Below are 27,910 nucleotides of genomic sequence, written 5' to 3'. Positions count from 1 at the left end.
CCATCTAATTTCACTAAAAATCACTGAAAAGCTACTCTTTTGGACAAAAAGGTTTTATTTTTTCATATAAAAAATAGATCAATGTTTCATCATAAACCACTCTAATTTTGAAAATCTTTAAGACAATTCTACAGTGCATCAAGAGGAAAAGGGCAAAAATCCTCTCCAACAAGAAAGAAGACATTCTTGACTGCTTTTTCTATTCAGAAACCTGGGAATTGCTGAGCATGTAGAGGACTCTCCTAGGCCTCTTTATGAAATCAGAGACATAGGCTTTCACATCTGTGAGCACCCAGCACATTCTCCAGCTTCTCAGCCAGATAATGCACCTTCATATTCCTTCACTGAAGTGCCAACACTTTGGTTTTACCCCTGCTTCACTACATTAAGATTGCAGTGATTATGATGCCCTGGTCCTCTAAGAATCTAATTCATTTCTGCTAACTTCATCAACTATTAGTTGATATCTTCAGGCATCTGAGACCCCTGTGCTGCCTAAGTGACCTTCTCACAGATGTGCAGCATAGCTGTCACTGACAATTGAGGTATCTATGCATGAACAACCCTTGGTGCAATTCCTAATTCTCCAGAGTTTCAATTTTGCCTCATCAGCCACTGCAGCAGTCTTGCTTCTGGGGGAAACACTCCTGGCAGGTGATTCTGTGAGAATCAGACATAACCATTGAAAGTTCCTGCTGCTGTCCACTTATTTTGTCTCTTCAGTGCAATGAAAGAGAAATAGAAAGAGAGAGGCAAGGGATTTCAGACAAGGAACTGCTCTTAGGTTAGGTAGGGCCAAGGAACAGACAGAGTGAGTGCTTAATAGGGTCAGCCCTGAGAGATGTTGGATGGGGATGGCATGGGAAGAGACTGTTTTGCACCTGGATTAAGGATAAAGGAAAGATGGAAACAAACCTGATTATAAGTGGAAACAATATAAAAATGGAAATCAAATACAAAACTCAGTAAAAAGTACGTGTCAACTTCATTTCCTAGAACTTAACATATTAAACAACATGACAGATTCTTATCAGCTTCATAAATCTGTCTTGTGGAGTTCACTCTGGTACTTACAATGCAATTGCTATTGCAGATTCATTTTACATTTCCTCACTAACCAAAGCAATCCTTGGTAACAACCCCTCCGTAAAATATCAAGTCTCTATTTTCTTTCCTAAATAACAAACCAAGCCATTGTTCTCCTTCTGCAAAATAGGCCAGCTTCTTTATAGCAACATATCAACAATGCTACTCATCTAGGGCTTCTTTTGCATTTTTTGTGCCTTTTGCAAAGCTGAAAAAACTAGTAGAGTATACAGAGTATATATGAAATACTTGCACAGTTCTTCATCGTAGAAGAGGAATGGTGCTCATACCACGTAGTTCATATACCCCAAAAGAGACCCCTTGGATTTCACTGTTTGATTCAGTAACATCTTCGTGATTAATATCAGCCATTAGATAAGATCAACCCATATCAGAATAACAAATGTTCTAATGACATAAGAACTTCCAAGAAAATGTTAACTTTTGAGCATGTTCTCCCCACACAGAAGTGAGACATGTACCCCCATAATTCTGGTGAGCCTTGTAAATATTCTGCTACATCACTTATTAACTAAGAACTAAAAAAGATATCTGCAGCAATTCAATTTCAGTAAAAATGGGATGATCAACAGATGATCAAAAATCACAGTTGATTTTATGCCTACTTGGCTTTACCCCGCTGCAATTCTGATGCAAACCTGTGGCTAAAAAGATAAGCAGACTTTGTCTTGCTTTCCATATAGAAACAAGCTATGACAGAATTTTAATCTTGCTTACTGAGCACTGACAGTTTCATCATGCTGTGTGCTCTCTAGAAAAGAACAGTTTCTCAAGAATGAGGACTCTGTTTTGTATGGAAGCAGAAAAAGTTACTTTACCTGAACCAAAGCAATGATAAAAGATTTAGAAAGTCCTGATGCTCTCAGCAGTGACATCCACGGAAATAAATTTGGCTAAGAGAACTAACCTGGTTCATTTCATTTTTCTGTGGTTATCTGATGGTGAAGAAGACAAACTCTTCAAAGAGAACTTCACACGGCAAATAAAACTGACTTCATACATAAATGAAAGAATGAATTCTCTTCATATAAAACACTTTTGCAAGAATGCCACTAACAAATCTAACTTCAGTTGATATCAGATATGTATCATGACAGCAATTTGGAAGACAGAACGATGCTGTTACTGAGGGTTTTTTTAGTTACCCTTGAAGATTCAAACAGCAGTGATGTAGCTTTTATTGTTTTGTTTATTTTCATTTCTAATGACAGTAAACTCATGATTTACTTTAACATCAAAAATGTGTAAAAAAGTAACAAGAAAATAGAATAATTACTTTTGGAAGACAAGTTAGAGTTCATTATGTATCCAGTGAGAATACTAAGATTTTTTTCAAATGTAGAATTATGGGAATTGTGTCTTATTACTTGGTGTGTACTGTGCATGGTGAGTTATCTATGCTTAAAAATGTGGGTTGCCTAGAGCAGCCCTCATTACAAGAATAAAACTAATCATGACTGTACTGGTGTAAATCACAGAAGAGACATACACACCATCTCAAGAGTCTGAAAAATTGTGAGATGCGTTTCCTCATCATTCTTTTAAATGAAACAGACATTTTCTACAATAATAGCTTTCTAAACAGGATACTGTGATGTTCACTTCCAGTTATGCAGTAAGTTCAGTGAGGTCAGCCCAGCTTCTCAAGCAACTCCCTTGGAATCTTAAAGGAAGAACTGGCAAGCCTGGACACTGTTCTCTTTCATTCCACCCCCACTGACTCTCCCCTGATCAGACAGATAAGTGCATGTTGTAGGCAAGAGTAGTTCCCCAGCTATGCTCTCACTTGGTGAGAAAATAACCTGTTGACCCAAAAGCAACATGACCATGTTATCAGATCATCAGAAGAGAACCAATATATTTTTTTTTCCCTCCACAGAATTTATTATCTCAGCCTGAACAGGCAGTTCTGGGAGGGCAGCTTGTGTTTGTGTCTCTGGCCACATACACATATGTGGAACAATGATGCATGTCACACACATCTAAGGACATAGCACCTCTGGTCACAAAAGTATGAGTCCATGTTTGCTAAAAGTTTACAATTCCTTTTTCCATGTTCTAGACATTGTATCCTTTTCTTTAGTCTAATTACACCATTGCAGTTTCCCTATAACTTGCTGTTTGAGTATATCTTTTATCTTTATGAGAAAGGAAAATTATCATAAAAATCTTCATTTTCGCTTTGCATTTTGCCCTCTTCTTGCACAAGTCTTTTTCTAATGTTTAAAACTACATCACACATTCAATATAACTTCAGAAAGTGTTTCTCTGCCTTCTGAGGTACTTTCTTGAGCCATTTTGGAATTCTTTTCCACCCAAACCAGGAAAAGATTTCTCAGTCTTTTACATTAGGTTCTTCAGACCTATCAAACCATTCTGTTGGGATGTCAACCACTGCCACACGGAGTACTGAATATCAGTACTCTACCATCATCTGTTCTATTGATATTGTGATCGTACTACAAGCTGGTTTTAGTTTTTCATAAAATATACATTTGTACTGGTTTGTTTCACAAATTTCCTTCAGGATTCTCTAAGTGCTTACAGAAGGGAAAAAATACTTTTAATTTCTTTTTGTTGATTTATGCGCATTCATGAACTGCTGCAACCACTAACTTGATAAGCAGAATGCTTTTGAAGTCTCCGTGCTCTTTCAGTTCCTTGTACCAACATTAGCAGTGTTAAATGCTCTGTGTGACTTCTGATCCTGATTCATCTCATCTACAGGGGTGGAATAGGGCAAAGGAGCTTGTTACAGCTTTACAGACTCTGAGGTCTTCAGCTGTGAAACTCCTCTATTTGGCCAATTGACCATCAGCCAGCAGAGAATAGCCAGAGCACTTTCAGAAGCAAGGCATGTCTATCAGCTTACTGTGCCTTACAGTGGAGAAGTATCCAGCTAGTAGTCATACAGAACACCAAAAAAGAACAGAAAAGAGAATGTGCTTTTCATTTTCAATTGACTGGTGCAAACACATACAAGTATCGTAAGATATATATCCATTTTGCATATGCATGCGTGTCAGAAAATAAAACCGTATTAAGATATTCACATGTACTCTGAAAGTAAGGTGAAGAAAAAGGTACTGTAGGATTGACTGCTAATCAGCAATGCAATCCTCCTCAGAATTATTGTCTTCCCTTCCCCTCTCCTCTCCACTACACTATTCTGAAAGATCTTATGCCACCAACAGAGAAACTCTGGAAAATGCATTTTGAACTTTTAAAAAGAGCACTGTTGTGAAAGTTCATTTCCATGAGGTCTTTCTCTGTGTGACTCTCCAGTTCCCAGAGCATCAGTCCTCAGGGATTGCTCTTTTGTATTTCTTCCACAAGTTCTCTCTCTAGCTGTTCTAAGCACTGGTGTTTGGTATTGTATGAAACAGCTTTTTTGACAACATGAGACTTGTTCTTAAAAATGTTCTCTAAACAGCTGCTCTCTTACTTCTCTACAGCATCTGCCCCATCTTCATCACGTGTTTTGTTTCCCTGTGGATTTGCTTCTGAAATCCTGTAAATGATATCAGATTTAGAAGCAATTTCCATGCTTCTAGGTAAGCAGCAAATCATAAAGGTAAAGTAATTAAGTTCTTGCTGTTTACCAGAATCCAGAATTCTACAGGAAACTAATAAAATTAAGAAAAAAATAAACTAAAAAGGTGTAAGAACATAAATTAATGCTCATATTTCCACATGCAAAGGGAAAAGAATTCTGCAAATTCACTCATACCATATGGAGATAGACCTAATCACCAAAAAACAAGTGAAACATTTTAATGTTCCATTTTGTAAAAACATATTAATTATATAAATTCTATTAATCTAATAGATATAAAGGTTCTTTACAAAGAGAAAACCTTTCATGGCATTTTTTCTCTCTTCTACTCTTATCTTGAATACTCTAAATATAGTTCACCTTTAGTTATAGAAAGTCACAAGCACACAGGCCTTTAAATGGAATGCTAATTTTCACCAAAAAATGACATTTGTAATTTAAATATAAGCTTTTCACATGAGGCTTATTAGCTGTGTATTAATCTGCACTAGTCTGCTTAAAATATCCCATTTCCTTTTTTTCCTCCTGTGAGCCTACCAGTTTTTCTTTAGCCATTAGCAACAGTAATAGCAATTAGCAACATCACTTCCAGCACACAGTCATTTCAGGCTTAGCTGTGTAGGCTTCATATTTAATGAATCCAAACATAACTAGGAAGGCATGAAATGGAAAATATAATAATCATAGAGGAATTGCAGCCTTCACGTAAGAGAAGTCTACAGTAAATCTTACATGTTCAGTTCCTGGACTATTCCAACTGCACTTGGCCAATAACTGTAAGTGTGAGAAAAAAATAGCATGCAGTTTTCTGCACTTTTCTTTAACCTAGGGAGAAATAGGAAATTTCTTGGTGGCTTTCATCCTGACTTACCAGCATCCACTGCTCCCAGTCAGTGCCCAACAATAGCCCTCAAACAGGTCACTGTGACAGGTGCTTCCTGTTTTAACAAAGGTCATCCTGTTATGTGTGTACCCATGTGTATTGGGTGAAAATTACAGGAACAAATGATCACATATAGATCACAGTATTCCAGGTGCTAATTGCTTGCATAGTTTGTTGCTTGTATGAATCTTTCAACTCTGATCAGAAGTGTGCTCTGGTGCTCTGATTAGAAGAAGTTGTTAACTAGTTTATTTATTAAAAGGGGTGTCTTTGTGGCTTGAACCCTCAACTACATATTCGTTTCACAGTGGAACTTCTTCAGAAGGAAAATCTCACTAAACTACGTTCTATTAAATTTTAAGAGCCTGTTGCATTAGTCTGTTGGACTATAAATCACATAAACAATAGAGCATATTAAAGGAACTACAGTATGCATAAGAAGTGTACTGTATATTGTTTACAGGATATCAAGAAAGCAAACCTTTACATTGCCGGAAGTATCAGTCACATATACAGCGCACCTAGAAACACAAAGAAAAAATCTCTTAAAAATAATTCTGACTGCAAATTCTAAATAGATTCCTAACTACTCCATGTGCTACTCTGCATTTTTGTTACAGCTATTTTTACAGAAATCATCAAAGTCCTAGGTAATATCTAAAAGATTTTCCTTTGGAAATGGTATTATCAAATATAAAGATTGTCTTTGGTCTGGTTTCTTACAGTATTTTAGATCTATGAGCAAACCAGTACCCACAAGAGACCCTATACTACAATATCTTATCTATCTGTTACAACCACTGCCGTAGCAGCAGGGACCATTATGTCACACATACTAACAAAGCTGTTTGTTACAAAAGTTACAACCTGTCCATAAAACACAATTTTACTTTTTTTAAGAAAAGATAATTCCATCTAATAAGAAAAATCAGTTATTTACAGGACGTGATTTTCTTCTCTGTATTCCTAGAAGTTCCTAGTGTAGACTCAGTCGCTATGGCACTGGTTGAAGCTATACAAATAGGCTGAGATCTACAGATTGAGATGTCTAAATGTGTGCTCCTAAATTCATAATTAGGCATAAGGTATGAGACCTTGCCCCCGACTACCACCATGTTAGGCTCTTCACCCTAGCTAGGTTTAACGAAGGTTCACAGCACTTCTCTATATCAGATTTTTTAATCTAAGTCTCTAGATAAAGATTATATAAACCTCGAGAATATCATTTAGTGAGCAGATGTGGTTCTAGGTTTTTTACCTCCTTTCTCAAAGCAATGCTTGAAGTGTGATAGTATGCAATGCTTATTGCATACTATCTTAACATTGTACACATCAGCCAGCACTCAGTGCTGCCATAGGCAAAAAAGTACAGTCAGAATGCCAGGAGCAGATGTCATGCTGGGGACATATGAGGTAGAGCTGATGAGAGAAGTCCTTCCCACTGAAATTGTGCAGACACTGTGGAACAGACTGCCTTCCCAAGAGCAAAAGTTGCTTCCCAAAGAATAAGAAAATTTGCTTCAGAGAACCTGCAGGGACTGAGCAGAAGCAGGTTGCTGCTGGCTGCCCTAATGCTGCCTGGGGCACAGGATTCCAGTGAATTTTTGCAAGTTGGGAATCACTACTACCCAAGACATTCTCCCTCTCTTTGCTCCCTCCTCTAAGAAAAGAAGACGCTTTCTTTCTTCATCTCTCACAGACATGAGAATACTCATAAGTAGGAGCGTAGACACTGACTTCTCTCCTATGAAGACAGGCTGAGAGATTTGTGTCTGTTCAGACTGGAGAAGAGAAAGCTCCAGGGAGACCTTATAGCACCTTCTCGGGGGCTACAGGAGATCTGGAGAGGGACATTTTACGAGGGCCTGTAGTGATAGGACAAGGAGGAAGGGCTTTAAACTGAAAGGTAGCAGGTTCAGATTAGATATTGCGAATACATTCTTTACTGTGAGGGTGACGAGGCACTGGAACAGGTTGCCCAGAGAAGCTGTGGATGCCCTATCCCTGGCAGTGTTCAAGGCCAGATTGGATGGGGCTTTCAGCAACCTTGTCAACTGAAAGATGTCCCTGCCCATGGTAATGGGGTTGGAACAAGATGATCTTTAAGATCCATTTCTACTCAAATCATTATATGATTCTATGATTTCTCATATTTCTGTAAATAACAATCATTCTTTAGCACTACCGATATTCTGCTTTAAAAATTTTTTCTTTATATAAGACTTTTTTTAAAAATTTGAACTTAAGTTCTCTTCTTCCTAGTCATGTTTTCATATAGGACTTCAGTGAGTATATCAGAGAAATCAACAGGAAAATCAGATTATGAGTTAAGAGTCTTCCCACAAGATTTTGGATTAATTTCTCTGCTCACAACAGTTATTTCTTTGAAAGCAAAAGGAAACTACTGTAGAGTTCATTCAACAACTTAGTAAAGGTTCAAAACCACCCTCAGGAGCACTTTCTGAATCCTATAAAATTACAAGTTTTCATACAGAAAATGACCCTGCTGCTTTTTTATGTATACTATAGGGAACTGGAGCCAATGAAAATGAAAATGGCATTCTCCTAACAAGCTGATTGTTTAATACAAAGCCTCCTTTGGGAAAATCACAAGGCACTCCCTGGCCAACGTTACTCAACTTTACCAGTGTTTAATGCAATGTAAGCTAATTTTCTTGGGGGAATTCATTTTGGTGGGTTTTGGGTTTGTTTGGGTTTTTTTTAAATCTGTCAGAAGCCCTATTAAAACTGGATAAATTTTGCAAAAGAAGCACTCAGACTCCAAATGTCTATTGAAATTTTTTATTTTTGACCCCTTGACATATCTGAGTTTCCAACAATGCCTATAAACTCACATACTCTTTTCTCTCACACACAGTTTTCACATAAAGCCTGTACTGATAAATGAGAGAAGCCTGTACTGATAAATGAGAGAGGGGGCATGAGGTCCTTGAGAAGGATATGGGGAAATGAGAAGAGGTATGAGAATAAGATATTTCACTATTTGTCACATGATCATTTATGCTCTCTTTGAAGGCCTCTTTCTTCCAAACAAGAAGCAAAGCCAATGTAAGTTATAGATATGCAATCCTACAATGCATAAAATGAGCATCCTTCATAAAGTTCTTGTTTATTAAATAGTTTTAGATTTTTCCAAAGCACTAAAAATTCACAGACCTGTAGATTGCTTTGCTTGACAATTTGGGCATAAGTAATAATGAGTCCTAATTATGGTAAAATTTCTAATTGCTATAAATACTGAGCAGGTGGCCACAGATATCACACACTGACTCCCAGTTTGAAAATATTTAAGATGTTTTCTAATCAAAATCCTTAACTCTCTCCTCAGTTCCTACTTGAAAGACAAATCCCATTAAAAGAATTATTATAAAATTTGACACAAATAGCATAGAAAAAATAGCAGATTTTTTTTTTCCAAAGTAGAGACTTATGCTGATGACAGGTCATGTTATCAGATGTGAATATTTATTCTCTCCAGGAAGCTTAGGAGACAATAAATTCAATACACAAGTATAGATCATCTTTATGTCAGTGGCAGGGAAATAAATTAATGTGTTATTTGCATTCATGCACACACTTGTGTGCACACATACACACACTCAGAGTAAGAAGCAGATTTTTGCCTTGCCAAGTCTGCTTTTTGTCAGTTTGGCACAACATAGTAGATTGATACCGAACCAAACAAAGAACACCAGAAGAAAAACAGAAAAATTTCCTGGGGAAATTGGACTGAAATGATGATCAGCAGAGTGGTCTGGCCGAGGAAAAGAGGACTGTCAGGCTTTGTGTGACTGTTGTCTTATAAAGTATCCAAAAGAACACTTCCTTCTATTGAAACATCACTTTGATAAACACTGCTTTTGTCCTCCTGCCACAGTCTGGCCTGGTCCATGCATCATTGAGGATGGAGCCTTTGAGAACCATTTCTTGGAGCTGGTGTATGCCAATATTTGAAATGTTAGCCAATGCTAAGAGCAATTTGGTGGTGGGCTCTCTAAATGTCAAGCATCCACAAGGTGTTTATAATCTTCTTCCTAGATCTGTTCCTGAAGCAAATGTGTGCATCAGTTACCACAGAGTATCAAAGCACAAACATCACAGTTGACCTATTTCTCATAAGCCAGATGAAATTCTTTTTCTATAAAATGAAGGATACAAATATTTTTTCTTCTAAGTCTGAAGATATTTAATTAATTCCTAAGGTTAAGACACTAATTCATGAAGATGTTGACCATCCTGACAAGCTGAGGGTCACTTTCACTATTCCTCTGTTCAATATGGAGATCAACATAATTTGTAACCATCACAATGGAGCTTTTGTTCCCCCTTCTCAAAACTGTGATGGAACTGCTGACCATTAATTAAAAAATTACTGAAAATTACCTCTCAGCTGAGAGGCTAATGTCGCTTGCCAGAGCAAACAACAAGTTCTCCTTCTGTTTTATAGAGCAAATAGTAAATAGCTCTGAGAATGTCAAGCAAGTCTTCTGTGCTGGCCATTGATATAGTCTGAACAAAACAAGTCAAAGGTAAAACACAGAAAGCCACTTATGTGGCAGCAGGAATGGACCTGACATTACAAGTGAGGTAGAAGAACAGAACTCAGGCTAGAACCCTTAGTTATAATTGTGGTGTAGCTGGATACCAGGATTGTCCCTGTGTGCACACTCAGTGCACTAGGTTCACCAACTCCCTGTGTCCAGGAACTCCTCATCACATCCCTGCATAGACAAGATACTCAGCTGGCTTGAGACATCCCCTTTACCACAAAGGATCTAACTCTTGCAGAAGGTCTTTAGGTGAGGGTTTCAGACAGTCCTGAAGATTCTCCCCAGACAGCTCCTGCTGTCACGAGACCTATTTTGTGTTTAAAGCAATGTGGGAAGGCATTTGTTCATCCCTAACTATAAGTTCTCTTATTAGAGACTGAACAGATTTACATATAACTATTTCCATGTTTTAAAGTTTCACCTCAGGACAAAAGCAAAATTATTGTAAGAAAGAGATCCACTTTAAGGAGCATGTACAATTTAACATGATCGATCCTAGTCTTCATTACATAAGCTGTACTAAAGAGAACATACTAACAAATGCCATAATTTTCAATGGAAACAAAATAAATACTTCATTAAAGCAGCCTTAGGACGGTTTATTCAGCCCACAGCATAGCAGCCAGAATGAAGCAGGCAGAGAAGTTCTGACAAAAATTTGAGAAAGAGCAATTTTGGCAAAGCTAGGATAGAGAGAGAACATTTATATTCTTTAAAGAGCTAGAAATTTGTAATACCATAGAGCTCTACAAAATTTTACAGTATCATCCATCTGTTGCAGGTGCTTGTGATATCATAACTATCAAAAGTTTCAGGACACACTTTCAATATACAGGTACTTTCCTCCAGAGTTATTACTGACAAGAGCAATTGCCGAATCTGGGTGCAGGAAATTTAATTTGGACTCTTGGTAGCACTTTTTCAGAGTGAGGACCTCTTCTATAGTTCTACCAAAAAGACAGAAAAATAAAGAAAAGTTTTCTGATGCCACTCACAAGCCATACAAACCCTTTCATACCATTTTTGTGCAGTGGCTGGACTGTAATAGTTTTTGGACATCTGTACATTGTAGTGCAAGATGTAGTACATTATTGTTTGTGACACCTTCAAACACCAATTTACCAGGCTACAGATTGCTCGGAGCCCAATAAATCTTTACAAACCCATCTAGAGTGGCTGAGGAACACTTTCCTCCCACTTCTCTCTCCTATCCCTTTGGTAGAGCTGGTATTTTTTGTGCAACCATTCTCCTTCAGAATCTGTCAGCCTGGGGTATTGCATTTCTGTTGTGTAATGATACAGAAAGGCCTAGAAAGCTGCTCCAGTTTTGTAACACAAGAATTCACATTGAGAAGAATCAGTTATTTATGCAGTTAAAATTAAGAAAGAGAAAGTGGTTATCTCATCATCTAGGTGTATTATTATTACTATCTTATTTTAAATGCTGTGAAAGCTTTGAAATAAAGCCAGTTGCTACTCCTACTCCTGCCACGGTCTGAGGGGGGAATGGGGCCATGACACAGCACAGATGGGTCTGGAGACAAGGTAGAGGTGCAAATGGAATGCTTTATTGAGGGGAGTAGGGGTTTTATGAGTTTCAAGTGGGGAAAGAGCTAGAATATGGGGTGGAGCATGAGACGGACAAACGAGGGAACAAATCGGGGTAGGGACACAGGCAAAGGGGGAGGAACGTGGGAGGAACCGGGGAAGGAAAAGGCAAATGGTAACTGTCTCCTCTCTGCAGTTTCTGCAGCTTATTAGAGAGGGGAAGCAGGGAAGCATGCCCGGGAAATACAAATCCTGGGGAAACATACAGTCTGTATATTTATAAACACATAAGAACTGTAAGGTCTGTATCATAAGGTCCTGTCGATTGCTGTATGTTTTTCTCGACGCCTGGAACCTCTCCCATCCTGAATCTTGTTCCTTCACATACTCCTGCTCTTTACTCTGACTTCCTCGGTATCTACATGCAAAAGACTATTGCAAGCAGCTGGATCTTCACCTATGGCTAAGCGGAAGCTACGTGCACTCTACAGTGTGTTATCTTTAAAATGGGTTAAGATCAAGAGAGATGTCCTGGCTGTGTCTACACAAATACTCCCATCAAACAGCTCTCCAGCTAAATTTCAGTTTTCAGGAATCTGAAATTTGCATCTGCACTGCTGGGTTTATTGCACATTAAACTCTTCCATGCAGCAGGCAATTTTTTGGGGCGAACAATAGTTTTCTGTTTTGGATAGGCACAATGCTATACTAACCAAAGCTAACAAGCCTGGATTTATGGGGAAGGCAGAGGGGGGTGAGATAGAAGAGAGAAAGAAAAAAAAATCTCAATTGCTATAGATTCTCAGCATTTCCTAATCACTTCAAGCAATTACTTTTGAGCATTTTTAACTCACAGGTGCAAAAACTGTACCATTCCCTCCTCTGCCTTGCTACGTATGTTTGATTATTTTTATACTGCTTTCCCAGAAGTTATTGACAACATGCTGACAGTGGGGAATACACAACACCTCACTCAGACGCTTTGGGAGCGCGTGTACAAGAACACATTTTCCGCGTCACTCTCAGTGAATTTACAGCCCAATGTCCTGAGAACAAACAGCAATGTGCTGCTCAGCATCAGAGACTTCAAGATCCATCTTTGAAAGAAATGTCTTCAAAGGAGATAACTTTTGCAATTTGAGGTTCTGCTTCAAGCAAGCAAATGATGAGAACAAGATGGCAGTAGGTGTGCAGATACAGAAAGAATCAGCTGAACTACAAAACCCGCTGGAGGCAAAGTTGGTAGTCTGACTCATTTACAAGGCTGGGGAAGAAAACTAGAGTGCTTTCTTTAGTTTGTTTGCTCTTTTTCCTCTTAGTTTATTTAGTGAAGGATGGGCTTGCACATCACTCAAATAAAAACAACAAAAACAATGCCGCAAAACAAACAATCCGCCACCTGAACTAAAAGCAGGTTCATTTGTCCAGGAAGGCAAACCCTCCCTGTGAATGCTGGAAAGCTATTTCCTCACTGAACTTGGGACTGATGGTAATAACAAAAGAATAGTTACTGTTCAAAGTCATGAATCTTAGTCTTTTCATCTCTAATCTCCCCAAAACAACACGTATCAGCTGCTAAAATTAAACCCTCTCCTTTCTGTGAGCGCATTAGCTGTGTTTACACAAATTAGTCAGCTGTAATTAGCCTGCAGTCACTTCTAGCCACATAGTGAGACTTGATTTGTCTTTAGATGACAGAAAAAAGTCAGATCCAAAAAGCTAAATTTTAAAGGTAAGTTCAAGAGATCACCTCTGTTGAGGTAGGGGAGCATTGATGCAAACTTCTTGTCAATATTTGGTCAAGTTCTTCACAAATGTGAACAGCCGGTTCCAAGCCCAACCACAGCCAACTGTTCCTCTTCAGGGAAACTTCTTCTCAAGTTCGGTGCTAAAGAATTGTGGACACTATTTTATATCCTGAGTTGTTTACAATGAGTAATTTTCCCACACTGTACAAGGAAGGATAGATATACAGTGAGAGGTAGTGAAACGTTTCTTATTTCTGCATCCCAAAGAGGGGCAAAATGCTAAATGGTCATTTCCTTAGCATTTGATTATCTTCTTACCTTATAGGCAGTGACACAGCAAAATTAAAATTAGGAATGAAAAGGGTTAAGAGACCTGGCATAACCAAGAATATTTGTCTGAAGTGCAATGCAAGCCTTAAAGGTCCATAAATATTGACAGGAAAGATTGTTTCTCTATGCATAGCAGTACTAAAATCACCTTAATTTGGGAGCTGATTGAAGTTCCAGCAGCATGAACCTACCTATAAGTCCACTTCAAATCAAGCATAAGACATCGGTCTTTTGGTCATCGCAGCTGAGGGGTTTTGCAACACTCAGAAAAAATCAATTGCCAACATTGTCAAACAGCAGCTGTTGAGAGAGGGTGGTATCTCATCTGTCTTGTTTTACAAGCACAAAAGAAAATGAAGAAAGGAAAGTCAGTTATGAAATTACAAAGACTTTAAAAAAAAAAAAAAAAAGAAGAAGAGGGAGAAATCAATGTCTTTTTATTTCCTTTTTTTTGCTCTGGTTTTCCAGCTTGCTTCCATTGCTGAACTCAGGTATCAATTTGTAACTCAAGCCCTGTGGGTTGAGTGATGGGTGCTCTGAACCCCTTCAGGCTGGGGCCAGCAACAGATCTCTGTTCAGACTGTTCAAATTGATTTTTTGAACACAAAAGCAGACTAGGGAAGGAAGGCACATGCTGTGCAGTGTAATCTAAGCAGAATGTACTGGGCAAAAAAGAAGAATTCCTATCATGTATAAAATTCTGACATTTCAGTGTTTGTTTTTGTCCCAGATCTGAATGTAAAAGTTTAAATTTAGATATTTGTGGGAGATGCAAATTCCTTCTGTCCCCTCAAAAAATCATTTCAAAAAAGAATCAGAGTATTTTCTTTCAAAACTGTCAGAACATGCTAAACTGATATATATGTATGCCTAGAGTTTATGATATAAAAGAGAAATATAAAAGAGATTTAAAGATTATCCAAACAAAACACTTGAAGGCTTTTTCACTGAAAATTGTTAAAGAGAAACTGCTTTTTTGGATAAAAGCTTTTTCCATTGAAATTTTTTTTGACTAGTTTTACCTACAAGTCAGAGGGGGAGACTTGTTTTCTACAGTTAACCAAATTGCAATTAGACATACATAAATTATCATTCTTTGGGCAGCCTTGGTTTTATAAGACATTCTATGCATACATCACATCTTACCTGTGGACCTCAAAACATTTTACAGAGGTGGTAGAGAGGAACACACTGCTCCTATACCAAGATGAAGTTTCTTTCAGCCTATTCTACAGCTGGAGCTTCAATCCTCACTCAGGTGCCTACAGTACATGATGGTTCATATCCAGGCTTCTCTCCAGAGTTAGTTGAACAGTTCCCTCATCAGGAAATCCAGCCTAGTGAATGCCAATACAGATAGGATTGACACAACTTGGTGATCTTGTCTGCAGTTTGAATCAATCTGGATCTGAGGGGAGATGTTTACTGCCAGCCTGCTTCCCATTTACTTGTATCCTATCTGTTATTCAAACAAGGCAATGCCAGAACTACAGTTTTACAAAACCCCTGTACTAATTTGAATGACAAAGAAAGTGAAAATCAGTGAAAATATCATGTTTCAGAAATCTGGAAAAGCTAGATAGGAATGAATTCAATGGTCTCCTGTCACCTTCAAGATTTTCCAAGTTTGTCTTCCCAGGAGGTCAGGACCATGGCATGACATTGAAATATTTTTGAAGAAAATTTCCTTCATCTGTAGCATAAGATCTTGTGCAATATCCACTTACGAGACCATCAGATTTCATCCAGGTGCTAGTCTACTTAATTAACATCAAACTAGATCACTTGATTTCATGGTAGACATATTTTAGAGAAATATACACTAATGGGATGATATTAGGGAGGTACAGAATAGAATTTCCCTTTGGAAATTATTATTCCCTCTTTAGGTAGGAAAATGCAGATTGCTTTTGCACTAGAAAATTTCATCATGACTAGTCTAAACTTAATCACGAAAACAAAACCCATCACTTTCTTCTTTTCTAATCCTCTTCCACTGTGACATTCATGTGATTTTCTAAAATGACAAAGTTTGTCTATAAGGCTGATAGAAAATACATTGCAATTGAAGATGTTTGACCTGCTACAGTCTAGACAGCTTATCTAGCAAAAAATCCTTGTCAGTCCCACCAGCCAATTTTTTGTCAAGTCTACTGCAGACATGGTGGTTCCTCCACTCTAAGTCATAACAAGGAGTGTGCCAGCTACTTCCAGCCAGATGAATCTTTGGGCAGAAATCTGGGCCCTGCTAAAGCTAATGGTGCTGACTTTGAGGATTTCAGTCCAGTCAGTTTTTCACCCCAGATTTCTGTCACTCCTGTTACAGCCTGCCACCTCCTCGTCACAGTTGCTGCAAACAACTGCTATGTACTTGCCTAGCTGGGCTTTATATTGTCACTCACCAAGAAGCTGTATTCAATGTTAGTTGTTAGTTTTTGATGTCTTCTTCCAAAAAAAATGAAAGTAGTTTCTGTATGGAATAATTGGTGATAAACAATCTTCAGTCAAAGTATTTAATTGCCTGGAGGCTGCAAACCAAACTCTCTCACAAAAAGCTGCTTGAAACCAAATCAGCCTGAAAAGATCTTTTCCTTTAAATTACAGTGGTGCTCAGTCTTTCTCAGATATTGTAGCTCAAGTGAATTACTGGAAAGAATGGATACTGAGAACAAAAGAAAAATGATTGGCGAGAATAGAGGCTGATAGGATTGAAATAAAAACCTTCCAGTGCAGAGACCTGAGCATAACTGCATGTCTTTGCATATTTCCCCAAGGAAGAAGGTAACAAATGGTTTTGGCAGGAGGGAGACATTTTAAGGCAGCAAAATAAAAGGGTCATGTATCAAACCAAATTGTGTTGGCTTTGAGATGTATTAAATCTTTATATGATCTTGTTTTTCTTTGCAAGCCTTTTTTCTCTTTAAAGAAGCTGAAGATTCGATGTTTGAGTTTCTTTGCTAATAATTATACACTGCATATTTTCTGCCTATATGCATTGTATGTAAGATTATAACATCCCCACAAAATGCAAGCTTCAATTTAAGGAAACATTAAGGTTGCAAAGGCTGTAAAATAAAGCAAAATTATGAGAAGCCAAAATTCTGATTGTTTGTACTTCCTTAATTGAATCTCCCCAAATAAAGCATAAGAAATGGCTTTTAACTGCATACTAACATATATCCACAAACCTATAGTTTCTTTGCCTCATACAGTGAACAAAATGTTTTCCACCAATGGGGAGCTTTAGCATCTGGCTAAAATAACATAGAACAGGAATTACTTTGAAGAAGCGTCTAGTATCTTGCCCACTGTGGAAGTCAAAGAAACTGATTTAAAAATGCAAAATTCATGCAAGGAGGCAAAAAGAACAACCACATTGAAAATACAGGAAAGTGAAGTGAAGCCATGAAAAAAACAGAGACAAAGCACAGAAAGGAGAAGAAAAATAGCAGGATGTGGTACAGAGAAAACGACTTATTGACTCATGGGAATTGAGTGGAATTCAAAAGTCTCAAAAATACTCAATTGTTTAAGGACTGAAAAGAAATCTGGAATTGGCAAAAAAAGAAACAGTGTCTCTCAAAAAGTTGTGTTTTCACATCTACAATTTTCACTTGCCCTTGTTTTGTTGAAGCAGCATCAGTTGGCTACCCAGTATAAATTCTAAAGCATTTCCCTCATTCTGGAAGTCTCCAGTTTAGACAAACAACCCAGTGATCACGCAGCTCCCCATCCTTCTCCTTTTAAAATCTGCTGACAGTGTATATTAAGGCAGCAACACTTCACTGCTCTTAAATAAATCTGCGACAATTTTTCATTCGTTGTTTAAACTCCAGTCCTACAGTCATGCAGAGAAATGTAAATCTCTTGCCAGCTCATTTAAGACAGGTTCTGGAAGGGGAAAAAAAGTAATCCTTCACAAAAATAATATTCTATAAGGATTCCAAACAGAAGAAAAAACAAATCAAAACAAAGCAAAAATAATCCCCAAATACTTTTGTATCCTGAGGCTCAGTTTTTCTAGAACATATATAAAGACTTTTTTGCATCTCATGACTGGTGATTTAGGACCCCAATATTCCAGTCTTATTTAAATAAAGGAACAAGATAGAAGCAAGAGCCTGAAATGTCACCCACACCTTCATACATGTGAACAGCATAAAATCTGCTTTATATATTTAAAACATTTTCTTCCACCAGAGTTCATTATTCTCAATGAATACAACACTCAGTCAGTGATAGGAGAACCACAGGGAATTAAATACTTTTAGGCATGTGTAGAGCAACTGTGTCTAATGTCCTCATCAGAGTTTCACACTGGAAGAGAACAACAGCTACCATATGGACAAATAAGGACCAATCTTCCAGTCACCCTCTGTTCAATGGAAAATAATTTGCAATAGGAAAGGCCCCCTCAGGATATCAGAAGGCTAAGCTGGCACTGTGTGCATATGTCCGATCCAGCCACACACAAAAGAATTTTTCTGACAACTGGCATGACAAACCCAGCAAAACAAAACAATTAAGCTCTACAGTTGGGATTTCTCTCTGCAATGAGCAGAACTGCAGCAATGTTGCCGGCTCAGCTGCAAGCTTTTGGCCCTCCAGCCTACTGCCTCCTGCTTCCCCTTTATACACGCTTCCAGAAAGTGCCCCTGTCCTCTCTGTCCCCTCTGAGGCACAGCAGTTTCTTCACGGGAAGCCCTTGTCAGGACTTGCCAAAAGACTGGAATGGCTTACATTCCTGTGCAAGATGTCCTGGGGAAAGCGGATTAATTCTGGAACGTTATACAAGTAAAAGCACATAAGATAAACTGGGGTAGTGCCTAAACAGAAGGCTGAATTGAGTTAGCCACTTGATATGGTTTTCTGTCTTCCCTCATATTTGAAAAAAAAAAAGCAAAGAGAGAACATGGAGCAAACTTTTTAATTTTAAACAAAGACTGATTTGAATCTGCTGTTCCTGACCAAGCTCTTTCATTACTGGTTATTTCCCTAACTGAGGGTCACCTGGGTTCAAATCTCTCTTTTAGCCAAAGGAGAAAAAACCCACTTATTACCCAGATAAGTGTTTTCATTTTATAGTGAGGGGCTTACACTCCTTCCGCTGGATGGTGCTTCATCTGACACAGAATTATTACCGTGGTTTGCATAAGCAACAGAGTCCTAGTTGTTAGTCCACTCATCTAGGAAGGAGAAGATCAGTTATACTTAATATTCTCAAAAGATATAGTACTTAATATTATAATCTTTGAAAGATGGAAAGCAAATTATTGCTAGGTCCACCATTTCAGTTAATCTAAACACAGAATTATCCCATGATATTCAACCACCAAGTGATGGAGAAAGAACATTTTTCAAGGGGATCCACTAAAGATATTTCTCAGTCTTTTTTTTTATTTAGCTTTACCTTATTTCCACAGTACAGCATTGCTCATACCACATACTCATTTAAATTTTATTTTATTCAGAGAGCAACTTAAGATTTTTGAATCATTTTTGTACAGCTTGGATGAATGTATTCAATAAATACCATTCAACCCTTAAATATATACATAACATCCTTCTACTATTTCTGCAAAGTAAACCAGAATACATTTATCTGGATATAGTCTATTCATTATCCACAGGTAACAGCCTTACCTCTCCCACCTTCCCACTTCAAAGGATGGATGTGGTGATCCTGTTTCTCTTGATGTCTTAATTTTCCACCCATCCAGGATCTCTCTACTCTAACAACTGTTGCGGCAGTTCCTACATATAGAGATGATGACAGAAACATGCAGGCTTTTCAAAACTTATCAGCCCCTACTCTTCAGGCCTTTAGACATGAAGTCTCTGAGTAGTCTCCAAACACCTAAATAGCTCTCTTTCTCTCCAAAAAATCCAAGAGCAATCCTCAGAAGCCAGGGAAACAGAATTAACCTCCCAAAATAAAAATGAAATCAGCTCAATTAATATTGTTAATTGGCAGAAGCATTAATGACTGTAACAGGAAGAGCAAAAAGTAAGTACGGCACAAAGCCAAACTGATCTTACTGTCCACACTACATTATTAGTAGTACCTGTAATGGATGGCTCTTGTAAAAAGGCATTGGGGGTCTCAGTATTTGGGTAGGAAGACAACAGTGTCCAGCAGCATACAAAACTGTTGTACAGGGATGATCTGGGATTGCTGATAGTATTTAGGCAGAATAAGAGCAAACTGTTCAGATAGCCAGGACATAGCTAGGTCACAATGACACTAGCTATTTTGTTAGCAATAAACAGTACTTCAGTATGGCCCAAATATAGTGTGAGAGTATATATATATATGTATGCACATACGTGTGTTGAGATATAGACATATATAGTATATGTATACTATATATAGCATATATATATAGTATTTAAAGTGTGGGGACCCCTGGTGGTCTAGTGGTTAGGATGCAGCACTCTCACCACTGTGGCCCGGGTTCGATTCCCGGTCAGGGAAACTCCCCCGGGCAGATGGAGCTCGTCAGCCCTGTAAGGCCATCCATCTATGAGAAGGTCACTCTAAACAAACCTACGTCCTGAGGACCTCACTGCCACTGTCCAAGCTTGCTCGGCCCTGGCAGATGAACTTTAGGATTAAAGGGTGGGCTCAGTTCAGCGCACACTGTGTCTCACCTAAAAAAATCCACTGCACAGGCTCGAAGGGTAAAAACCTTTCCCAAATCTTCGTTCGCGAAGACTGGCCATACATACATACACATAGTATTTAAAGTATTTTTTTAGTTTAGCAAATGAAATAAAAAACATTAACAAGGATTAAGTAGGATTAAACAGGTCTAAGTCCATGTCAGCCTAGTCTGACAGTGAGCAGTGTGCTCACAGGTCACACAAAGAGACTGTTCCAGTGCCCATAGTAGCTGTAACATGCTGTTGCATTTGGCTATGTGTGCTGACAGCATGACCATTGCCAGACCACCCTATAGCACAGCTCTCCCAAGATCAAACCCAGGCTCTAGGGAAATGTCCTCTTCACTGAGAAGCTTTACAATATGTGGAAATCCTAAACCATCACTAGCTCCTGTGCAGTCCCTTGTGACCTGGCACAGTGGACATGTTCTTGTAGCACTGCAGCAATACAAGTGTGACAACATCATCTCATGTACCAGCTGCCTCATGCTGACATAGGGAATGGAAGCAGCAAGATAGAGACATCTTTTGATGGTGATGGAAGTCCTTTGCAGGTCCTTTTTTGTTGGTCCTCTTATACAACAGGCCTATTTGGAACTCCACAGATTTCCTCAAAAATAGGCTGAAATTATACTGCTGTTCTTCCGCTTCTGACAATCAATTCATTTTTTCACCACAAACTGAATAAGTGGCACACCTACATATGGCCTAGAAAATGAAATCTGGGCTAAGAATGCATAGGGAAATGTGAAACAACAAGCTCACATTCAAAACCTTGCTGGAGATCATTTCAGAAGCCAGGGCTGAGCTCTGATTTGGCCATGGTATTGAGATTGAATATACACTGATCATCTTCTTCCTGTTATATGAAAGATTAGTACCATTTAGTTCTTGCATGCTTCCTGAGATTAAAAACAAGAGTGAGAAATTAAGCCCTAATGCCAGCAGATGTAACTCCATTTGTGCCAGTGAAGTTTTAGTCATTTACCCTACAGCTATGCTTACCATAATGAAGCTGTGGGAGCTATGAGAGCTGGCTGCAAAACATCATTTTATTCAGATAATACTTTTTGTGGAAGTCTGAGAATAACTATTGTCATGCTGGTGGAGGCATTAAAGAGATTTCAGGGTTCTGGTTATTTACATAACTTTAGAACATTGGATTTGGCCAGAATCAAAAGAAGTTTTATGATCCATATCAGTTTATGTTGAAATGGCCCCTTAAATACTGCAGTTCGGAATATTTCTATAACCTTTCTCCATCATGTAGTTCTTAGTTGTGTGCTTGTGCTGGTCTCCATTCAGTCCTAGTAAACAGGTACTTAATGCAGCAACTTTTTGTTTAACAACTACTTAATGTGATGAAGAAGCTGATTTTTCACTGTTTTCCTTATCTTTGTACCAGTCAAGGAATTTGGTTTGGGGGAAAAAAAATCAGAAACAAAAAACTACCACACACACACGTAAGTTTGGAGTTTATCTGAAAGAGAAGGAAGCCCCAGGGAACCAGTTTAATACTTTTAGTTTATCTTCTCATCCTGATATGCTCTGGAAAGCATTATACCATCACTGAACTTTGACTAAGTAGAACACACAAGTGCATGAACTGACCAGAGGAGGAATAATCCTTTTGCACAGATATAGTTGACATGTAAGCTAATCACTGTACATCAGTCAGCAACCTTGTTAATATATCATTATGCTATTGGCATTTGATTTGAAAGCCTGATTCTGACTGAAAACAAACATCAGCAAAGCTACAGAATAAAATTTTGCCCTCTTACCCAGGTACTTTGATTGCAATGTTACTTTGATATATGGCCAAAATTTACATTGCTACACTTGGGCTAGCAAATTTCTAACACACACAAAATAGGATCTGTTAACAATATTTCAGCAGTAACAAAGTAATTCCAAACTTTCAATGCAGTTGTTCTTTCACTCACAGTGATGAATATATTTTTCACAGACTCAAGAAACAGCTCTTCTGTCAATGGGAAACACTTATTTAAGAAATTGTCCTCTTGCTACTCCAGTGCTTACTTTGTCTTTCTTTTGCAGTATAGTATTTGTTTCACTTTTTGTGATCATCTGGAAAAAACAATCTACTTAATTTCTTACCATTGCAAGGACACACAGTACAAGTGACGCATTTATTTTCCTCTGTTCTCTTCCAGGGGCTTATTATGGCTTTAGCTTTTGGTCTTCTACTATCATACAAAAATCAGTTACTGAATGGCCTGTGGCTGTGAGAATGGTGGAGGCTGGAGTGGATGCACCTATGATATAAAAACCAAAGGCTTAATACATAAGTTAAGAGTATACAATCTAACAAAAATTTGTATTGCAAAAAAAAACCCTACAAAAACAAACAAACAAATAAACAAACAAAAACCCTCTTAGAGGAAAACTCCAGAAAAATCTAAATCTGTTTAAAAGAGAATATATTGCAGTACTTATTAGCTTGAACACAGTATTGTTTAAAGTGGTTATGTGTCTTCCAGTTCAGAGCTGGCCTATGTCAGCCAGCTGACAGCACATTATAAGATGAAAGAGATCAAGAAGATCAAATATGCACACTAAAGCAAAATATTTGTCTTCTTTAGCTGGATGAAAATATAATTGTGCCTTATAAATATACTTGTTGAAATAATATTAGAAGGGCATAAGACATACCTAAAAGTAAAGGACAAGGCTAGCAAAAGAATAAATGACCAGTAAAGAGGTGTTTTCTGACCATTAGACCTGTCATATTTTGAAGCAATAACCATACAGTGAGGACAAATACCTAAACTAATTTTAAGATTCAGACAGTTTATGAAAGATTTCGTATGAACTACTTCTCTCTAAGAGCAAGATACAGACCTTGATGAATGCCACATTTCCCTTCCTGTCCTGGGTCCTGTTCACTTCTTCAAGCCTTCATATTTTAGTTGGGTGTTATTTTCACAACTGTTCCGAGCCAGCTTTCCTGAAAATTTTGATTTATCCAGTCATCAGGAGGAAAAGACTTGAAATCACTGCTGACCTGTGATTTATCCCTAGAATGAAAGACATCAGATCCTACCAGGAAACTCCTTGATCTCCAGATTCTCTCTTCGAATACATCACTTTCTTTTCATCCCCTTTCATCTTTCCATCTTAAACAACTACTCTTTATTCATCCATATTTCAAGCCCATCCTCACTCATTCTCCCTGCTGCACTAACAAGATAATAAACCCTAATTTTTAAGTTTCTAACATAGCATATACAGTACTTGCCTTTCAACAAAAATTACAGATTAGAGTGTAGGGATGATTAAAACATGAACAGAATACAGCATATTTGTCAGAGCATCCTCCCTTACAAGTAACAACCTGTCTAACATCTCTTTAAGGAACGTAGCTAGTACCTAGAGGTCTAAAGTCAAATACATTGCCTTAGAAAGTAGCTTTACAGCAAATGGCAGAGCTCTCTACTTGGCAATTTAAATGACTGACCATTCAATTTATGAGAATTCTCAGCAATAAAATTCAGCCTGGAGTTAATAATAGCACATTTTATGTGACAACGATGACAATTACAATCTATAGTTACCGCAGTCACCCTTTGGTCTAGGGGAAGATGTCACTATTAATAACACACACTTGCCATTTGTCAGACTTAACTTGGCAGGCGATTGAGCTCTGAACCGTCTTCAGCTTTACTTGTACATTTTCCATTTTCTAATCCACTGGAACGAAGATAATTAGAACAGAGAAAAATGAGAGGCTTTCTTTTTCCTGACTTGTTTAAAGATGTACCAAACCTCTACCACATGTTAGTGGTACATTCAGTAACACTACAGTCACATTAAGGCTGTGCCACTCCAACTAAGAAGCTGTTGGCATTTACTTCACAAAAACTCTGCTCCAGAGGTACTGCATTTGTCATTCATTTTAATTTACGTTGGATGAAATGAGATATGGAAAGGCTCTCAACCCATATGTAACTTTCACATAATTCTAACATTTTTTATTATTTCTGTCTAGTATTCTAGTTTCCATGCTTGTTGACATTTCTAGCCTTCTGGGGGAATTAAAATATATTGACTATCTTTTAAAAATTATGAAAAGTACTTCTCTCAATTCTTTGTCAATTGAAAAGCAAATTATTGATTCCACTTCAGGAAAAAAAACCCTCTGTTTAAGATAAAGCAAAGTATTTGCTTGTTCTGTACTTAAGGATGAAATTTCATGTAAGGATTCAGGGCCAAATCCAAAAGCAGAGATAAATTAAATTATATGCATTAACATTTTCTTGAGCTAGTAGACCCATCTAAACAAGCAAAAAAACCCCAAACCCAATCAAAAAAAACCACAACAGCAACAAACCAAACAACAAAAAACCCCCTAAGAGACAGACTTGTGTTGCTTTCTCCAACCAGTCCAACTCTTCCTAAGAAAACATTTAAAAGGAAGAACTTCAAATTATGAGAGTTAGGTCAACAAATTTACACCATTTTGGGCTCACAACAAATGGTTAAAACAGAAGGAAGAAGGAAGGAAAGTATTTCAAAGTTGAAAGGCCTTCTTAAGAAATGAAGGTTCTTTATCTTTCTTTCACAAATCTCCTCTGATGCTCACAGCTGCAGCAATAGGCCACGGTTCTGAGGCTACAGTACAACTGTTTGAGCTCCCCTGAAGTGTGGACCGAGTCCTCTACACTTCTTTCTTCCCAGACATGTATTCCTCTCCTGTCTATCGAACTAGCACTGATGTTCATCTGGCCTCAAAGAAGGCAGGTTCAGAGGGAGTAATCCTAGAAGAACATTCACACTTTGTTCTCGGCCAACTTTGTTGAATCAAGAAGCTCATCAGCAGATGAGATATCTGATAACAATTTCACAAGAAACAAATGCATCAAAAGAGAATAAAAGATGACCTGATACTTCTTTAGGCTCTTGTGGAAACAGACAAACTTGAAGTTTGAGGTGTTCCATAGGTAAAACCCACACTTAAACTCTTCCTGGTAATATTCAGATAAATGCTTTATCACATCATGGCAAGGTATTCTACATGTAAATGTTTGCTCTTCAGCTTTACAGACTATTCTGTGTACAGATAATCAGCTTTTGCCTGGCCATTACCTAAGCTTCTAATACTAGTGTTTCACAGTTTCATGTGTAACTATTTTAAAAATATTGCAATTTTAGAGATTATAAAGTTTTCAAAGCTATTCTCTGTATTTAAAGATGAAAATATGACTTGAATTGGTGGCATTTAAAGAAATATTGTTTATGCTGAATAGACTGTTTTAAGTACATACAACAGTTTTAAGCATTCAATCATGAGCACTGTTTATTGAGGATTACATCTTATTTCAGGATTTGAACATGTAGTACTGCAATAGTGGATGCTGTTTAGAAATAACTTGAGGCCTTAATATTTGATCCATGCTGTATGTCTTAAAATAATATTAATTAAGTGTGTCAGGGGAATTGTTGTGGGGCGATAAACCAAAAAATAATCATTAAAAGTGAATAAATCCAATACTTGCAGCAGAACACTTTCAGAGCGGTCAGATCCATAATCTCAAATACTCCTAAATATCTATTCTAAAATATCTACACTTAATAATCAGACTGCTTGGCAGAGCATTTTTAGAGTACTTAGTAATATTTGTGGCTGTAAATCAAGTACACCAAAAATATTTACTCCTATTTAATTCAAATCCCTGATTACTGATGCTACAGTCTTTCACTTGAGACTGTTCCTCTCAGCTTTGACCATGAATTAACATTGTTCCACAGAAACACATAACAAAGACATGACCATACAAACATGTGCATACAAATATCACACAAAATTTCCCAGTAGGGCAGACTGGGCAAGAAAAATTGCTGAAACATATCTTTTGCTGCACACACAAGGCAAATCATAAAGGCCCAGAGTTATTGGCTCAGTGGCTATCTATGTGCTAGTTAACAGTCCTTCAGCATCCTCTGCAAGCAAAACTTACATGGAGATTTTGTAGAGTTTTTAAGGGTTCTGTAAAAGATCTTGGTAAAGTTATGTCACAAAGCAAAATGGATCTATGGGGAGATTTTCCTTCTCAGAGTGTATTTACACTTTTATTAGTATACTTTCTTGAGGATAAAAAAAGTAAGACACAAAAATATAGATAAACATATACACGCAAACACACACACACACACACAAACACAAATACATATACTTGTTTGTACCATGGCACTAATAGTAACAGCAGCAATAAAAATTACAATGGATTTAGAGAGAAACTTTACTGCAGTTTGTACAATTTCCAGTGTTGCTTTATTGTCAGCAGAAACTTCCTTTCAAGCTAAGCAAAATTTATGCCTTATTGAAGAAGCAATATTTTGAAGTGTTGTCTTCTGTGTCTCTCAGAAAAGTGGTCATATTCATCTGCTAGCTGGAAAGTGGTTTTCAGGCACAAGCAGCTATCCAGGCTGTGTGGCTGCCCTGTGCTGCACAGGACCTTACACCTGGGCTCAGGCTGCTCAGACCACATCTGGCTGCTTAGTTGTCAATGTGAGACTCACAAGCTTCCCTTTCCCTGAAACAGGAGATTGTGCAATGAGGCAGCTTACATCCCTGCACAGTCTTTATGAATAACAGCACTGCCTGCATTACATGTACTGAGAGAGGCTTTCAGGAGCTCTAGGTGTTTGAATTGCAATACAGAGAAATATCCCAATTTCCATCTCCTTGCAGCTGCAATCCTGTCCATTAGTGGCTCAGCAAAATCCTTCATTTCCAATTTACTTTCAGATGTTTTGACTCTTTCTCTTCCTCTTCCATTTTCCTCTTTCCATATGAATAAATTGTAGCTGTTCCCTCTTGTCCTAAAGCCAGATACTCAAAAGTCAGGAGCTCACATAAGAATAAGGAGCAATCTTCCTGCCAGCTTCAGCCTTGTACATGCAAGCAATGTCTTTGTATATACGAACTGCATCTACAAACCACTGTACCCACAGCATGACTGAGCAATACCTTCTATATGTGGGATATCCTGATCTCTTCTACTTTATCCTTCGAAGTTAAGTAGTTTCTGCTGCATTTGGGATAGAATGAAAAGACTTTTTCTCATCTTTCTGCTCAGTGAATGTTTAGTCAGTATCAGTTCACTTTTTAAAAAATCTTTTGTCAAGTCCAGCACTACTGGATTTGTTTCACAGTCCTTAACCTGCGTTTAGCAGTCTTTGTAGTGATGTCAGCATTCTCTACCAGACATTCTGTTGATTAGATTTGGGACTTGATATATGTTGAAATCTAGAATCTCATACAAATCTTTTGAGCAACATCAAATAAAACCTATGAGCTTCTAAGTTCAGCAAATACTAACTTAATACATGCCATACTGTGTTTCAAATAGAATATGCAAACTCAGAGCAAAGTAAGTCAACATTTAAATGCACTCCTTGCAAGCATACATATTTCTTTCCTTAACTCCTCTGACATCCTGATTTCTTCAATATTTCCTTTGCATTTGTTCATGCCCAA

This window comes from Chiroxiphia lanceolata, chromosome 1 (genome assembly GCF_009829145.1).
Source record: "Chiroxiphia lanceolata isolate bChiLan1 chromosome 1, bChiLan1.pri, whole genome shotgun sequence".
NCBI classification, from domain to species: domain Eukaryota; kingdom Metazoa; phylum Chordata; class Aves; order Passeriformes; family Pipridae; genus Chiroxiphia; species Chiroxiphia lanceolata.
This window is presented reverse-complemented; position numbering follows the sequence as displayed.